Source organism: Neoarius graeffei, chromosome 2 (genome assembly GCF_027579695.1).
Source record: "Neoarius graeffei isolate fNeoGra1 chromosome 2, fNeoGra1.pri, whole genome shotgun sequence".
Taxonomy (NCBI): Eukaryota; Metazoa; Chordata; class Actinopteri; order Siluriformes; family Ariidae; genus Neoarius; species Neoarius graeffei.
Window position 1 is genome coordinate 31,328,898 of NC_083570.1, and position 18,377 is coordinate 31,347,274.

The following is an 18,377-nucleotide window of genomic DNA, read 5'->3' on the forward strand; positions in this document are numbered from 1 at the left end:
GAGAGAGGAAGGGATGGGTGATGTTCGTGTGCCCATGTGTATGATGTGGCTCTTTGCGGTAATACAGTAAAAAATGTGGCTCTTGGTCTCCAACTGGTTGGCCACCCCTGGTCTAGCACATAGTAGCAGGGTGTAAGATGCTAGCTGGATCAGCGTACATGGAGAGGCACAACCAAGTGGCTGGGATAGTATACAGGAACATCTGCAACCAGTATGGAATAGAAGTACCCAAGTCCCAATGGGCCATACCACAGAAGGTGGCTGAGAAGAACAGGGCCAAGGTTCTGTGGGACTTCAGCTTCCAGACTGACAAACAGATCCTGGCTAACCAACCGGACATAGTGGTGGTGGACAAAGAGCAGAAGAGGGTGGTGGTGATAGATGTGGCGATCCCAGCTGACGCCAACATCAGGAAGAAGGAACATGAGAAACTTGAGAAGTATCAAGGGTTGAAAGAGCAGCTGGAACGGATGTGGAAGGTCAAGGGTTGCGTGGTCCCTGTGGTAGTGGAGGCACTTGGGGCAGTAACCCCCAAACTGGGAGAGTGGCTCCAGCAAATCCCAGGAACAACATCTGAAGCCTCAGTCCAGAAGAGCGCAGTCCTAGGAACATCGAAGATACTGCGCAGAACCCTCAAACTCCCAGGCCTCTGGTAGAGGACCCGAGCTTGAGGATGACATGGATACCACCCCCCCGCCGGGGGTGAGAAGGAGATTTTTATATTATATATATATATATATATATATATATATATATATATATATATATATATATACACACATATATACACACACACACACACACATTATATATATATATATATATATATATATATATATACATACACACAGTGGGGCAAAAAAGTATTTAGTCAGTCACCAATTGTGCAAGTTCTCCCACTTAAAAAGATGAGAGAGGCCTGTAATTTTCATCATAGGTATACCTCAACTATGAGAGACAAAATGAGAAAAAAAAAATCCAGAAAATCACATTGTCTGATTTTTAAAGAATTTATTTGCAAATTATGGTGGAAAATAAGTATTTGGTCAATAACAAAAGTTCATCTCAATACTTTGTTATATACCCTTTGTTGGCAATGACAGAGGTCAAACGTTTTCTGTAAGTCTTCACAAGGTTTTCACACACTGTTGCTGGTATTTTGGCCCATTCCTCCATGCAGATCTCCTCTAGAGCAGTGATGTTTTGGGTCTGTCGCTGGGCAACACGGACTTTCAACTCCCTCCAAAGATTTTCTATGGGGTTGAGATCCGGAGACTGGCTAGGCCACTCCAGGACCTTGAAATGCTTCTTACGAAGCCACTCGTTCGTTGCCCGGGCGGTGTGTTTGGGATCATTGTCATGCTGAAAGACCCAGCCACGTTTCATCTTCAATGCCCTTGCTGATGGAAGGAGGTTTTCACTCAAAATCTCACGATACATGGCCCCATTCATTATTTCCTTTACACGGATCAGTCGTCCTGGTCCCTTTGCAGAAAAACAGCCCCAAAGCATGATGTTTCCACCCCCATGCTTCACAGTAGGTATGGTGTTCTTTGGATGCAACTCAGCATTCTTTCTCCTCCAAACACAACAAGTTGAGTTTTTACCAAAAAGTTCTATTTTGGTTTCATCTGACCATGTGACATTCTCCCAATCCTCTTCTGGATCATCCAAATGCTCTCTAGCAAACTTCAGATGGGCCTGGACATGTACTGGCTTAAGCAGGGGGACACGTCTGGCACTGCAGGATTTGAGTCCCTGGGGGCGTAGTGTGTTACTGATGGTAGCCTTTGTTACTTTAGTCCCAGCTCTCTGCAGGTCATTCACTAGGTCCCCCCGTGTGGTTCTGGGATTTTTGCTCACCGTTCTTGTGATCATTTTGACCCCACGGGGTGAGATCTTGCGTGGAGCCCCAGATCGAGGGAGATTATCAGTGGTCTTATATGTCTTCCATTTTCTAATAATTGCTCCCACAGTTGATTTCTTCACACCAAGCTGCTTACCTATTGCAGATTCAGTCTTCCCAGCCTGGTGCAGGTCTACAATTTTGTTTCTGGTGTCCTTTGACAGCTCTTTGGTCTTGGCCATAGTGGAGTTTGGAGTGTGACTGTTTGAGGTTGTGGACAGGTGTCTTTTATACTGATAGCGAGTTCAAACAGGTGCCATTAATACAGGTAATGAGTGGAGGACAGAGGAGCCTCTTAAAGAAGAAGTTACAGGTCTGTGAGAGCCAGAAATCTTGCTTGTTTGTAGGTGACCAAATACTTATTTTACCAAGGAATTTACCAATTAATTCATTAAAAATCCTACAATGTGATTTCCTGGATTCTTTCCCCCCATTCTGTCTGTCATAGTTGAAGTGTACCTATGATGAAAATTACAGGCCTCTCTCATCTTTTTAAGTGGGAGAACTTGCACAATTGGTGGCTGACTAAATACTTTTTTGCCCCACTATATATATATATATATATATATATATATATATATATATATATATATATATATATATATACACACACACACACACACACAGTACCAGTCAAAAGTTTGGAAACGCCTCTAATGCAGTGGTTTTTCATTATTTTAAAATTTTCTGAATTGTAGATTAATACTAAAGTCATCAACATTATGAAGAAACATATATGGAATTATTTGGTAAACAAAAAAGTGTTAATCAAACCAGAATATGCTTTATGTTTTAGATTCTTCAAAGTAGGCACCTTTTGCTTAGATGACAGCTTTGCACATCTTGGCATTTTCTCAGTCAGCTTTATGAGGTAGTCACCTGGAATGGCTTTCAGTTTACAGCTGTGCCTTGTCAAGAGTGAATTTCTTGACCTCTTAATGTGTTTGAGACCATCAGTTGTGTTGTGAAGAGGTAGAGTTGGTATACAGTGAATGGCCCTATTTGAGTACTGTTCTAATCCATATTATGCCAAGAACTACTCAACTAAGTAAAGAAAAACGACAGTCCATCATTACTTTAAGAAATGAAGGTCAGTCAGTCCGAAAAAGTTTGGGATGAGTTGGACCGCAGAGTGAAGGCAAAGCAGCCAACGAGTGCTCAGCACCTCTGGGAACTCCTTCAAGACTGTTGGAAAACCATTTCGAGTGATTACCTCATGAAGCTGATTGAGAGAATGTCAAGTGTGTGCAAAGCTGTAATCAAAGCAAAAGGTGCCTACTTTGAAGAATCTAAAATCTAAAACATATTTTGGTTTGATTAACATTTTAAAGTTTGCTAAATGATTCCTTACGTGTTGCTGCATAGTCTGGATGACTTCAGTATTAATTTACAGTGTAGGGAAAAATAAATAAATAAAAACATCGAATTTGAAGGTGCTTCCAAACTTTTGACTGGTACTATTATATTAGTGTAGTTTTTATGTTGTTTATTTTGTCTGTTTTATTCTTGTAAAGTGTCCTTGAGTGTCATGAAAGGCACTTATAAATAAAATGTATTAATATTATTATTATTATAATAAAGACAGAGTAGAGGGCTTTGTTCTGCTCAATGCATTTCTGCTGCACCTGTCTCACGGTGATGATCATGTCCACAGTGCTGCGCCCTGGTCTAAAGCCACACTGCACCTTTGGGAGATTTCTTTCGGAGACAGCGATGAGTCTGTTTAGGAGGATGCAAGCGAGGAGCGTGCCTGCTATTGAGAGAAGTGATATGCCCCTGTAGGTTTCCACAATCGGCTTTGCTTCCCTTGTTCTTGTAGAGGGATACAATAAAAGCATCACGGAAATCCTCAGGCATGTTCTCTGCGATCCATATGCTTTGCAGAACATCTTGGAAAGCCTTCAGAGCATTTGGGCATGCTGCTTTGTAGACCTCAGCTGGAACGTTGTCTTTTCCTGATGCCTTGCCAGAGTCCATGGATGATATAGCCTTTTCTATCTCACTGATTGAGGGCAGCATATCCAGTTCTTCAAGGACAGGCTGTTGAGGGATCTGTTGAAATGCTATCGGTTTAACAGTTGAGGGCTGGTTGAGCAAAGTGGAGAAGTGTTCAGCCCAGCAATTTCTCAGTCCTTCCTGGTCTTTGATCAGGCACAATCCGTCTGAGGACAATAGTGGAGAGCAGCCTGATCTTATTGGACCAAAGACTTGCTTTAGGGCATTGAAGAACTGCTTTGTGTTGTGGGTGTCAGCATAGACCTGAATTTCCTCTGCCTTTTCCTGCCACCACTGGTCCTGCATTTCCCTCAGTTCTTTTTGCACCTTGGTCTGCAAGTCTTTGAACTTTTCTTTCTTTGACACGGACAGGGGATCATTCTGCCATTTGGCAAAGGCCTTGTTTTTCGCATCCAGGGCAGTTCTAATGGGAGCATGGTTCTCGTCAAACCAGTCTTCATGTTTCCGGGCTTTGGGACCCAGCACTTCTTTTGCCAGGGAATTTCTCCTCTAGTGCCTCTTGGAAATGAATGAAGCCAGATGGATGTTTCAGTTTTGCTGTGTCAAAGGACACCCTCACAGCTTTCGGGGTCTTGCAGTGGTGGGGAGTGAGGTGCAAGTTGAAGACTGCTCTGACCAGCCTGTGGTCTGTCCAGCACTCTGCTCCTTGCATTGAACTAGTGATCCTGACATCCTGCAGGTCGTGCTGGCAAATGATGACAAAGTCAATTATGGGATGCATCCAAGTGATTTTGTACTTGTCTGCAATGCGAAACATGGTGTTAGTGATGCACAGGCCATGCTCAGCGCACTTGCTTAGGAGTAGCAGTCCATTGCTGTTCAGTTTTCCCACACTATGCCTCCCAAGCACACTGTCCCAGCTCTGATAGTTACTCTCCTACCCTGGCGTTAAAGTCACCAAGGATGACTGGCTTGTCGCCGCCAGGGGTTGACCTGATGATCTGGTTCAGGTCTTCGTAGAACTGCTCCTTGGCATCTTCTGCGCTTGTGAGAGTTGGTGCATAGGCACTAATGATGGTAATGTGCCAGGACTTCGAGAGCGAGAAGTGAAATTTCATGATGCACTCATTAACACCAGATGGTAGAGTAGTGATGTTTTTCAATAGCGCTGTTTTCACTGCAAATCCTACTCCATGGATCCTGTCCTCACTGTCAGGTTTTTCTTTCCAGAAGAAAGTGTATCCACTTGCATTCTCTCTCATAGAGCCCTCATCTGCGAACCTCGTCTTTTTGATTAGTTTTTCTTCGCAATGTTGTTTGACCACTATGAAGGATGATCTGCCAGCCACAGTATGTTGGCCAGATTATCAAGGGCAAGCAATGTCTGGGGTACCTTTTCTAACCCCCTCCCTCCTGTGAGGGTGGGCAGTGCTGTCCTAAAGAGGCTGCCCAGCTGCCCTGGATGTTGCCGAATGTCTCTGTTACCCCAGGGTCGAAGGACAAGCGACCAATGTCCAGGGCCGCCTGCGTGCAGGTTCATGACCACAACCGCAAGTGGTCACCTCCACCTGTTGCTTCGCCACTCCCCCATCGCCGCAGGAGTTGAGGAGATCGGAGATGAAAGATCAGAGATGAAAAGGTCGGAGATAAAGTCACAATGGAACCTGTGCATGAAGTTGTTTAAAGTGGTAGAGCCGTTGCACTGGGGCAATCCCACTCACTCAGCCAGGGAGACCTTGACCCAGTGGCACGGAGAACCATTATGCCTGGAGACCTCCCGAGCTGCAGTGGATGACCAGGACTCCTTCCGTGCCTCACCCTGCTCTCAGCGTTCCACAGCGCCTGCTGGAACTGCCTTCCTAGCCATTGAACCTTCCTGTTGGTTTCATCTGCCCAGTCTGCCAGCACCAGTCTTTGCATGGTAGGTAATCCCTAACTCACCAAGGGTTTGAGACCCATCGGTTACCCTCACCAGGTTTAGCCAGCCTGTTGAAGCTGTTGCCCGGGGTGTGGCCGCTGTTGCATGCAAACAGCTACGGGGAGTCACTGGTGAGAGCTGGTCATCAGGTGAGGACCAAATACGGATGAGCTGTTCCGAAGAACATGACAATATTTTGATTCAGAAATAAATTATGTGGGTATTAATTTCACTTGCTGTTTCTGTAGTGGTTGTAGTTTTCCCCACATCAGTGGTTCTGCTGGTGGGTTGCTAGCCCGCCAACCACCCTCCTCCTTTCACATCCAGGCTTGGGCTATGGTGGAGTTCTCAAAGGCTTTCAAAAAATTGAACAATAAAGCTTCAGGACTGGATCAGATCTCGCCTGAGCTACTGAAGAATGGAAGAAGCATCATGGTGCAAGAGCTAACCAAACTGTGTTATACCTGTTGGGAAAACAGAGCAGTGCCAGAAGAGTGGACAAAAGGTGTCATAGTTAAGCTGTCAAAGAAAGGCAATCTCAGCGATTGCAGTAACTGGAGAGGCATCACCTTGCTGTCAATGTCAGGCAAGGTCTTCTGCTCAGTCCTGCTGCAACATTCAAAGAAGTGCTGGATGAAAAACTCATGGAAGAACAGGCAGGATTCCAGGCAGGAAGATCATGCATCAAACAGATCTTTGTACTTTGAAACATTGTGGAGCAGTGCATAGAATTCCAGCAATCAACTTCATCGATTTCAAAAAAGCCTTTGACAGTATACATAGAGAAATGCTGTGGAACATTGCCAAGGCATATGGCATCCCAGAAGACTACATCTTCATCTTCAAGAGTATGTATGCCAACTCAAGCTGCTGTGTGAGAACTGAAAGTGGCAACACAGAATTCATCACAGGAGTGAGACAAAGCTGTCTCCTGTCACCCGTTGTTTCTTCTGGTCATTGACTTTGTCATGCGGAAAGCCATGAATGGCCCAACAGCTGGAATACAGTGGACTGTAGGAAGATGTCTAACATACCTGGATTTTGCAGATGATATTGCGCTCCTGGTAGAGTCACGCAGAGTGCTCCAACAAACGATGACCAGATTGGCTGAAGCAGCAAAGGTGGGCCTAAGGATGAACAGGAAGAAGACCAAGGTGATACAGGTCAGTAGGCAAAGAGAGATGCAAATTCTTGTGAATCAAGAACCCATTGAAGACGTCACCAACTTCACCTACCTGGGCAGCATTATTGCTAAAGAGTGGGATACTAAGACAGATGTCAACTCCAGACTCAGGTGTGTAGCAGCAGTGTGTAGAAGAATGAACAAGACCTGGGCTAGTACTTCAATTAACAACCGTATGAAGATCCTGCTGTACCAGAGCATTGTCCTGCCAACAGCAGTCTACGCAGGAGAAACTTGGAAAATGACTGCCAAGATCACTCAGAAGTTGAACATATTCCATCAGCAGTATCTGCACAAAATACTCAAGATCCCCTACAGGGACAGAATCACAAACTCTGAAGTCCTGAAAAGAGCCAATCTACACAGCCTGCAAGAGACTGTGGTGGAAAGAAGAGTGAGACTTGCAGGTCATGTTTTCCAACTGCCAGAAGAACGAATACCCAAGACAACTATACAATGGGTACCACCAACGGGATGAAGGAAGAGAGGGAGACCCAAGAAGACATGGTGTGCCGCCTTCAAAGAAGATCTGAATCAACTCAGCATCACCTGGGTAGATGCATGCGACTATGCTCAAAACCGGAATGATTCGCGACGTCTTGCTGCCCGATGTACAGGTCAACTATATGAGAGGAATTAAGAGAGAAAAGAGAGAGAGAGATTAATTTCACAATTTACATTTGTCTTGGAAATAAATTTCAGTGTTCTGCCTTTACAATATCATGCAATTTATTTCAGTTTTGCATTTATTCCTTCTCAGCTGAAGGAAAAGCCACAATTTTTGGGGCCACCATATCTGTGGTTGAGGTTTGAAGAATGAACGGAACTCACTGCTCACACTGGGCCTCATTTATCTCTCTTTTAATAAAAAGTTGTGTGTAAACCAAACAACTAAATTTTTCCACCAGTTTTACAAAAGTTTTAGAAAGGCTGATTTTCTTCGTATTCACCTGTGTATGTTGGCGTAAAGCATGTTCACGATAGCTCATTTGCATGTAGCAACGCCTACAAAACTCCATATAGGTCAAGTGCACATACAACTGTGAGCATGAAAGTCTGACAGACAGATGTAGAAGATATTTTGATTCGCATCATAGTTAGAGGGAGATGGTTAGGAAGGCCAGCAGACTTCAAAGGACTAACTCTTTGTTCAACGTTATGACATGTCACGTGACATTTACCATGCACACGAACCCTGTTTTGCTATAGAAAAAACTATGCATGCGATGTATTTTTACAGTTTATTGAGAATATTCTAAGAATTTTGGTTTAAAAATCGTTTTCAAACCGCAACATGCTCGTGCTTCGATTCCGTGTTTGTTTACATTTCGCAACAAGAGTAAAGTAGCGCGAAGCTCACTGAAAATATTATGAGCAAAAATTGAATAATGCTGTACGGACTTTAAAAGCTACTGGGATAATAAAAGGTCCCTAAACATCGAGTATCAATATTTTATCTCTTGAAATGAAGTAAAAAAAAAAATCAAATCTCAGACGTTTTTTACAATTTTAGGATTGTTTAACTTATACTCAGTTTCGAACTGTTGAAGCTCACCTGTACGAGATGCCAAATTTTCCCTATTTCTCAGATCGCTTGATTTGAAAGATTCTGGCTTTTATTACTATTCTTCTTAAAGAAATAACCAGGAAACCTGGGGCAAAGATTTTTTTTTGATAAGCCTTCAGTATTTGGTTTTGATTGCCGTATCGTAAAACGATGATGGTTAGAAAATAGGTAAATTGACAGCGTTTTTTTACAATAATTAAGACTTATTTTAAATGATTTTCACTCATCATATACATATTTTTAAATGTTTTGTTTTTAAGTTTTCTTTCGCTACTAAAATTACGAGTTTTAACTCAAAATCGTCTCTAAATTCACTGTCGTCCTATATATATATGTTTGTTTGGCCGGTGTGCACGGTCGTGGTCACGTGATGGTACAGTTCAACCTCAAATACGAAACAATAGGATGGTCCTTAGAAGTTTGGCGGGTTTCCTAACCATTCCCCTCTATTAACTATGCTTGCATCTATGCCAAGAGAAATGTTTAATAATATATAAAATTAATGTTCAATGAACACTAAATTCTCCATCAAGCTGAGGCATTTGTTTACGGCTTACAACTATGCACAGAGACGTGCTCTGTCCCCATTTATATGGCACCATTTCTTTTGATATAATTTAATTATTAGTTTTATTTGTCTTAACTTATGGGTTTGTGTTTGCTTTCTTTATTTCTTGTTTTCATATTATTTAATTAATGCCAATAATATAAAATAACTCATTTTCACAAAATGTTCTTGATTTATACTGTATTCTGAGTCCACATGAGGATGTGTTTTTGATAGAGACTTCAAAGCATTTCTATAAGTCACTCTGGATAAGGGCATCTGCTAAAAGCTGTAAACATAATAATGAGGAATTTAACCTCAATATTATAGTAAAGTACTATAATAAAGTGCAGCAGCTCATCGCAGATTATATTTAAAGTCAATTAAGTTGAGGTTTACATTAGTTAGTTTTCTCATGTATCAATTCACACACAATTACCACAAACACAAGTAGAATATAAATGTTTTTCCAAGACAAAATTTATGGGATTTTTTTTTGACTACCAAATTTATTGCATAAACACTCATAAACGAGTTATAAATAAATCTGTTTGTATCCAATTTGATTAATGAGATCCAGTGTGTGCTTACTTTAGATCATGAAGCAGGAAGCCAAAATAGTGCATCATGTCTTCTACAGTCATTAAGATTTTCAATTCTGCACTCTTTATATCTTCTTTCTCAAATCCACCTGTAAGAGAGAACAAAAAATGCATTCATATATCAAAGTATTCACACAATAATGCTCTGTAGCTCATGCTGATGCAGTGCGTGTTGTGTAGTTATCTGTATGGTCCTGTGGTTCAGTGATGGCCGGTCATGATATTTAATATCTAATATCTATCCACAGCTTGACTATTAACTATGAGAAACTATTAGATCTGAGCAAAGCATTATACCACAAGGTCTAATAAGGAATATTGTTGTGGACTGAAAACATTAGTGTGCTGATTCAATCCATCTAAAAGAATCAGTACAGTGATGGGGAAGTTTATATCCGGTGGTGGAGCATACAGGATTCAAAAGCACATCAAGGATACAGAGAGCTGCATGACTGACAGCACAGCTAGCTGAGAATGTTATTCTCAAAATGTGAACTGACAGGGAACAAATAAACATGCTGTCATTTGCTTTTGGTATGCTTATAAATGCAAAAACATACAAGGAGCTTGAATGTAATGCAGTATATAAGACCAACAGTTCATGGGTTTGTTTTGTTTTTGCTTTTTTTTTCAATTTCCTGGAAAAGGATTTAATGCAATGTGGAAAAACAGAAAGTTCACAATTTAGGCAGTTGCAGATTGCATTAGAAATAACAAAGTGTGCATGTACAAGTATGACATCAGAGCCCAAGCTCTCATTCAACCACCCGGGGTTCATGAAGGAGCTGTTAAATCTCATACTTGGACAAAACACTTCAGAGCATCCATGGCTAATAGTGAAAGAGCTTGTTTTTGAACCTCGGTGCCATTCTGTCTGCTGAACAAGCATTTGTATTATCAAAAAGATTGTCTGTTGCATTTCCTGTATTTCAAATGTAGTACTTTAACAGTAGCAGTCACTTTCTGTTCAGCATCTGTGACATGAACTTAATTCCTGAAGCTAAATTAATAGGGAGACAGAATATAGTCCAAGGACAAGGTTAAGCAGTTGAGGGTTCAGTGACCAAGGAACATTTTTTTATGGGTATTCCTGGGAATTGAACTTGCAACCTTCCGGTTATTAGCACAGAACTTTAATTGCTAAAGTGTTGCTGACCCTGAAAACAACAATTTCCTTCATATTTTGTTTTTATATCACCTTCTTACTCACTTTTGAACTGTTGAGCCCTGTGTAAAGTGCAGCTAAATGGTGTGGAAATTCATAGCATTCTATACTACAACATAACTGCCTGCTGTATGTGTGCATGCCCTTTTCTTCACCAACATATGAATAGTTTTGCACATTGCATGAAACCACAGTATGCCTTCGTGCCAAAAGAGACAGCAATGACAGCAGGTTTATAGGCACTTACAGGTAGAGCACTCTCAGGTCAGTCCTGAGCTCATATCATTATTCCTGTAACATTTGTCTGGACTTAAGGATAGAGTTCATGAGGCTATATTACATATACATCCATGATAATGGGCGGCACGGTGGTGTAGTGGTTAGCGCTGTTGCCTCACAGCAAGAAGGTCCTGGGTTCGAGCCCCGGGGCCGGCGAGGGCCTTTCTGTGCGGAGTTTGCATGTTCTCCCCGTGTCCGCGTGGGTTTCCTCCGGGTGCTCCGGTTTCCCCCACAGTCCAAAGACATGCAGGTTAGGTTAACTGGTGACTCTAAATTGACCGTGAGTGTGAATGGTTGTCTGTGTCTATGTGTCAGCCCTGCGATGACCTGGCGACTTGTCCAGGGTGTACCCCGCCTTTTGCCCATAGTCAGCTGGGATAGGCTCCAGGTTGCCTGCGACCCTGTAGAAGGATAAAGCGGCTAGAGATAATGAGATGAGATAACTGATAATAAACCTGCAGAAGCATTTATGCAGGATTATTACACACACACACACACACACCAGCAGTTTGAAAGACTCAGATGACAGACTAACCTGAGACAAAGATGTCAGAATCACAGATTAGCGATGACATGGTATAGTTTCTTATAGTTAATTATAAATAAATAAGCAAGCAAGGAAGCTCCAAAAGTTGATCTGGACTATCTCTTTAACCTCTGAACTTGTAATAACATTGACAAAATTCTGCTGTACAGTGGTGCTTGAAAGTTTGTGAACCCTTTAAATTTTCTATATTTCTGCATAAATATGACCTAAAACATCATCGGATTTTCACACAAGTCCTAAAAGTAGATAAAGAGGAACCCAGTTAAACAAATGAGACAAAATTATTATACTTGGTCATTTATTTATTGAGGAAAATGATCCAATATTACATATCTGTGAGTGGCAAAAGTATGTGAACCTCTAGGATTATCAGTTAATTTGAAGGTGAAATTAGTCAGGTGTTTTCAATCAATGGGATGACAATCAGGTGTGATTGTCTACCCTGTTTTATTTAAAGAACAGGGATCGATCAAAGTCTGATCTTCACAACACATGTTTGTGGAAGTGTATCATGGCACGAACAAAGGAGATTTCTGAGGACCTCCTTTCTGAACAAAGGAGGAGATTTCTGATGACTCGGACTTGGACTCAAACTCGTGCATTAACTGCATTCGGACTTGGAAATTGGAGAGGGGACTAATTTTTTTCTTTATTTTTTGTCACATGCCATAATATATTTATATCTATATTAATTTATTAACTTCAAGAAAGAGAATGCACATTCACCTGTTCATACATCATGTTCAGGAACAAACTAACATTAATGGCGCTAAAATGTCTGGAGAGAATGCCCCTAGGATTGTCCACTTTGCTTCTTGTGCAGTGGGAAAAAATGCACTGCTATGTGTTCCATATGTAGAAGAACTATCGAGGAGATGACGGGGATAACCTCGAACTTCAAATCATCATTTGGCAAGACTACACCCAGAGAATTAAGTGACACGCCATGTTTATTGCTCTGTTGATCACGGGGCTTGCTTGCTGACCGATGAACTAGCTAGTGTTAACCCTCTCATGTTATTTGCCCTGTTGATAGCGGGGCTTGCTGAACGATGAACAAGCTTTTTATCTGTAGCCTATTAACTAAAATGGGGCAGTCAAGCAGTAATGTTAATCCAACACAATAGCAGAGACGATTTCACATAAAGGCAGCAACAGCCATCGTCACAATGCGGTTGGAGTCTTGTTCTCGGACTTGACTTGGACTTAACTCGGATCAATAATGGACTTGACTTGGACTCAACTTGAAATTTTCTTTAATGACTTGGACTTGACTCGGACTTGAACACTGGGGACTTGAGATTGAACTCAGACTTGAGGTTTAGTGACTCGACTACAACACTGTTAGGCGCGATAATGAACAATGATGGGAATACATGTGACTTCACCCAAGGTGAAGTAATACAGCTGTAATGCTGCAAAAAAAAAAAGAAAAAAAGATCTAAAATGGGAAAGAGATATTGTACAATTAACTGTAGAAATAGATTTAACAAGAAATTGGAGCTCTTTTTACAGACTATTGATACACTTAGAAGATGGCTCTGGACACTTACAGTTTTGCTATGATGGCTTTGGACTACAACTGCTCTGGTAACTTTAAGACTGCAGTTGTCATGAACAGTCTTGCACTCAAGTCACCATCAATGGATAATTGATAACTTCAACAAAATAGACTTCATGTTAAAACTATAATGAATTTCCTGGTTATACTATTATATTTTTGACTATATAGGCCACACTTGCAAGCAAGTTATTTATAATCATGCTATCTGTTACCACCCAAATGAGGAAGGGTTCCCTTTTGATTCTGGTTCCTCCCAAGGTTTCTTCTTCGTGTCATCGCAGGCAGTTTTCCCTTGCCACCATCGCCTCAGGCTTGGTCATCAGGGATGAATAAGTTTATTAGGGATAAATTTATTCGTTCATATGTTTAAAATCTTTGTATCAAGCTGCTTTGTGACAGTGTCTGTTGTTCAAAGCGCTATACAAATGAACTGGCTTGACATGTCTGAAGATTCTCAGGTCATCCAGGTCATAGTAAACTGTGGGTGGTAAAAGAGAGCAACTGGAAAGTTGTTAGCTGCCTGCAACAACTAGAAAAGGACCAAGCCATCAACCGATCTCTGTATTGCAGATTGTACCCTGGGGAAGCCGTTCCTCTCATATATGGACTTCCCAAGATTCACAAGGAAGGAGCTCCACTCAGACCTATCATCAGCAGTATAAAAGGTCACCTATAACATTGCCAAACACCTAGCCACCATCCTGGCTCCTCTTGTTGGGAATACGCCACATCACGTCAAAAACTCCCAAGATTTTGCTACTAAAGTTGCAGACCTCAAACTAGACTTAGATGAAACCATGGTTTCCTATGATGTCACTTCTCTTTTCACCTGCATTCCCACCACAGAAGCAGTCAAATCTGTTAGAAAATGACTCCTTCAAGACAGCACCTTACTGGATAGAACAAACCTCACCACGGACCAGATTTGCACCCTGCTTGACTACCACTTATTTCCAGTTTAATGAAAGTTTCTACAGACAGAAGCATGGATGCGCCATGGGCTCACCGGTGTCCCGTATTGTGGCCAATCTTTATATGGAGGAAGTGGAACATAAAGCTTTGATCACTTTTTCAGGAGTTGCTCCCAGCCACTGGTTCAGATATGTGGATAACACCTGGGTTAAAATCAAAACCCACGAAGTGGAAGCCTTCTCTAAGCACATCAATGCAGTGGATATCAACATCAATTTCACTCGGGAGGACGTCAGTGGAAATAATCTAGCCTTCTTGGATTGTGATGTACACATTAGATAAGACAGAAGCCTTAGCATCGAGGTCTACCGGAAACCCACACACACAGACCAGTACCTACTCTTCGACTTTCACCACCCACTGGAACACAAATTGGGGGTCATTAGGACCTTGCAACACAGGGCTCAGAACATCCCTACAACAGTAGAGGGAAAAGAGAAGGAGCAGAATCACATCAAGAAAGCACTTCAGAACTGCGGGTATCCCAACTGGTCTTTCTTCAAGAGCAGAAAAAGGAACAGAATGGACAAGGAGGTGTTAGGACTAGGACTGTTTTGGCCTCTAGAGGCCGCTGTTATTTCCTTTTCATGTCGTGTTTATTTTGGCCTCTAGAGGCCGCCACTGTTCCTGTGTTTTGTGTTTGTGTTAATTGCCTAATTATCTTCACCTGTGTCCTTAATTAGTTTGTCTATTTATACCCCTGAGTTCAGTCCTCTTGTCACGGAGTCTTTGTGCTGTTATGTTTATCTCCAGTTTCCTTTGTACTGTGTTTTTTGATCTTCTTAGCTTTTGAATTTTTGCACTTTGCTTTTCTTTTGGATTATACTCTTTGTTTTTTTTTTGTCTTTTGTTTTGCCCTGTATATAGTGTATATAGTTTAAATAAACCTTTTGATTCTTTTTCTACTTCCGCCTCACGCCTCTGCATTTGAGTCATCCCCCTGGTGGCCTAGTGGGGGTTTGCTGGATTATCACACCAACGAACCAGGTTCGAATCCCAGCAAAACCCTAACAGAAAGACTCCGTCATGACCGACTCAGCAGAGGCTGCTTCAACTGTCTACCCGGCCAACCTTCAGGGAATTATGGCAGCTTTGACACGCTTCGGAGCGACCATGGACGCTCATGGACGTACGCTCACCAGCCAACGTGAGGCCCTCGCTCGCCACGAGGAACTGCTTCAGCAAATTGGGAAAACCCTGGCACAGCTGACATCTCTGCCTGCATCTCCTGCTCCTGATCCAGTTCCTGCTCCTGATCCAGCTCCCACTCCTGCTCCAGTGCCTCCTGCAATGCTGCCTTCTTCACCTCGCGAACCCAGCCTTCCTGCACCACAGAGGTATGACGGCAAGCACAGTGAGTGCCGAGAGTTCCTTACCCAGTGTCAACTCACCTTTGAGCTTCAGCCTACCACCTACACTACGGATCGCCGCAAGATTGCCTTTGTGATCACCTTATTAGCTGGTAAGGCGCGAGCCTGGGCTACTGCTATCTGGCAAAGACAGGGACCTGAGTGCTTTGATTTCCAGCTGTTTTCTGAAGAGATGCTTCGGGTCTTCGATCAGGCAGACATCAGTACCGACGCAGCCCGAAAGCTCATGTCCATCCGGCAAGGAGGAAGCGTCGCAGATTACGCCATCTCGTTCCGAACACTCGCAGCAGTAAGTGGATGGAACGAGACTGCCCTGGTGTCAGCCTTCCACCATGGTCTGTCTGACCCCATCAAGGACGGTCTGGCCTCTATTGGATGCCCAAGTGACCTCGAAACCCTCATCTCACATGCTATTCGTCTGGACAACAGGATGAGAGAACGCCACCAAGCCTTGAGCCCCCCCAGCCTCCCTACCTCTACCTGGAGACCGTCTACCTCCTTCAGTGACTGTCCAGAACCCATGCAAGTGGGTCGTACTCGCCTCTCCGCATCTGAGAGGGAGCGCAGAAGGAGGGACAAGTGCTGCATCTACTGTGGCAAGCCTGGTCACTTCCGAGCATCATGTCCCGAACTCTTGGGAAAAGGACCGCCCCGTCCAGCCGAGGGAGGGTTGTGACGGGGCCTACCCTCTCTCCCGGACTCCCTGGCCAAGGAATCTACATCCCGGTCTCCATCTCCTGGGGTGAGTCTGTCCACTCTTGTCAAGCTTTGATAGACTCAGGGGCGGCTGGGAACTTTATGGATATTCACTTCGCCCAAAGCATCAATATTCCGACTGCACCTCTTGAAGTCCCACTGTCTGTTTCTGCCCTCGATGGCCAAGCGTTAGGTGATGGAAGAGTCACCCAAGTTACTTCTCCAGTTTTCCTCCAGTCTCAAGGTCACAAGGAAGAAATATCCCTGCACCTGATTCCTTCACCTGAGTTCCCAGTTATTCTAGGCCTTCCTTGGCTTACTCGCCACAACCCTCGCATAGACTGGGTAACAAGCCAGGTTGTGGAATGGGGCCCTGCATGCCATGCCTCTTGTCTGCTCTCTAGCTCTCCTGTGTCTCCTGCCGAGCCCCCTGATCTCACCGAGTTATCTCAAGTTCCCACAGAGTACTGGGATCTCAAGGAGGTATTCAGCAAGAGCAGGGCCGCCGTTCTTCCTCCGCACCGGGCCTACGACTGTGCCATCGACTTGCTCCCTGGGACTACCCCTCCTCGTGGCAGACTGTTTTCACTCTCTCAGCCAGAACGCAAGGCCATGGAGGAATACCTCAAAGATGCCCTGGTCTCTGGGTTTATTCGACCCTCCACTTCACCTGCTGGAGCCGGCTTCTTCTTTGTCGGCAAGAAGGATGGGGGGCTCCGACCATGTATTGATTACAGGGGCCTGAATAAGATCACTGTGCGCAACCGATATCCCCTTCCGCTGATGTCCACAGCTTTCGACCTGCTCCAAGGCGCCACCGTCTTCACCAAGTTGGACCTGCGGAACGCATACCACCTCATCCGTATCCGACAGGGAGACGAGTGGAAGACTGCCTTTAACACCCCGTCTGGGCACTACGAATACCAGGTGATGCCCTTCGGACTCACCAACGCACCAGCTGTTTTTCAGGCCCTAATCAACGACGTCTTAAGGGACATGATTAACCTATACGTTTTTGTCTACCTCGACGACATCCTTATCTTTTCCAAGACCGTGCAGGAGCACCGCCACCATGTCCGCCAGGTTCTCCAGAGGCTGCTACAGAACAATCTGTTCGCCAAGGCCCAGAAATGCGAATTTCATGTTCCCGAGGTCTCCTTTCTGGGATTTATTGTACGGACAGGCCAACTCCAAATGGACCCTGCCAAGACCCTGGCCGTCCGGGATTGGCCTACTCCCAAGTCCGTTAAGGAGGTTCAGCGGTTCTTAGGATTCGCTAACTTCTACCGCAAGTTCATCAGGAACTTCAGTTCTGTGGCAGCACCCATGTCTGACCTCACCAAAGGGACAGGTGGATCTTACGGCTGGTCTCCTCAGGCAGAAAAGGCGTTCAAAGACCTCAAGGACCGCTTCTGCACGGCACCCATTCTGGTTCTCCCGGACACCTCCCAACCATTCATCGTGGAGGTGGACGCCTCGGACAGTGGTGTCGGCGCGGTGCTCTCTCAACGTTCGGAAGGAAAGCTGCACCCCTGCGCTTACTTCTCCCACCGCCTGAGTCCTGCTGAGTCCCGGTATGATGTGGGGGATCGAGAACTGCTAGCGGTCAAACTGGCCCTTGAGGAGTGGAGGCACTGGCTGGAGGGAGCACAACATCCATTCCTGGTTTGGACTGACCACAAGAACCTGGAGTACCTCCAGCAAGCCAAGAGACTGAACCCTCGACAGGCTAGGTGGGCCCTGTTTTTCAGTCGGTTTGACTTCACCCTCTCATACCGCCCCGGCTCCAAGAACACCAAACCTGACGCACTGTCCAGACTGTTCTCTGCCACTAACAGGGAGAATGAAGTCGGGCCTATTATCCCTGTGTCCCGGATTGTGGCCCCTGTCCGCTGGGGTATTGAGGAGGCTGTCCGACGAGCCCAACGCCAGGACCCCGGTCCTGGGACGGGGCCACCAGGCCTCTTGTACGTCCCACATCAAGCCCGGGCCAAGGTTCTCCAGTGGGGTCACTCTTCCCCTCTCACCGCCCACCCGGGAGCTCGGAGGACCCTGGACTTCCTGAAAAGAGGCTTCTGGTGGCCTAACATGGAGAAGGAAGTAAG

At 44.2% G+C, this 18,377-nt stretch overlaps 1 protein-coding gene and 1 pseudogene across 6 annotated transcripts in view; both read left to right on the forward strand.

The window, feature by feature from the left end:
* The window catches only part of usta (uronyl 2-sulfotransferase a), a 348,511-nt gene that overhangs the window by 298,069 nt on the left and 32,065 nt on the right, over positions 1–18,377 (forward strand). The gene's annotated exons all lie outside the window — the stretch shown is intronic.
* The window catches only part of LOC132875538 (uncharacterized), a 28,065-nt pseudogene continuing 16,448 nt past the window's right edge, over positions 6,761–18,377 (forward strand).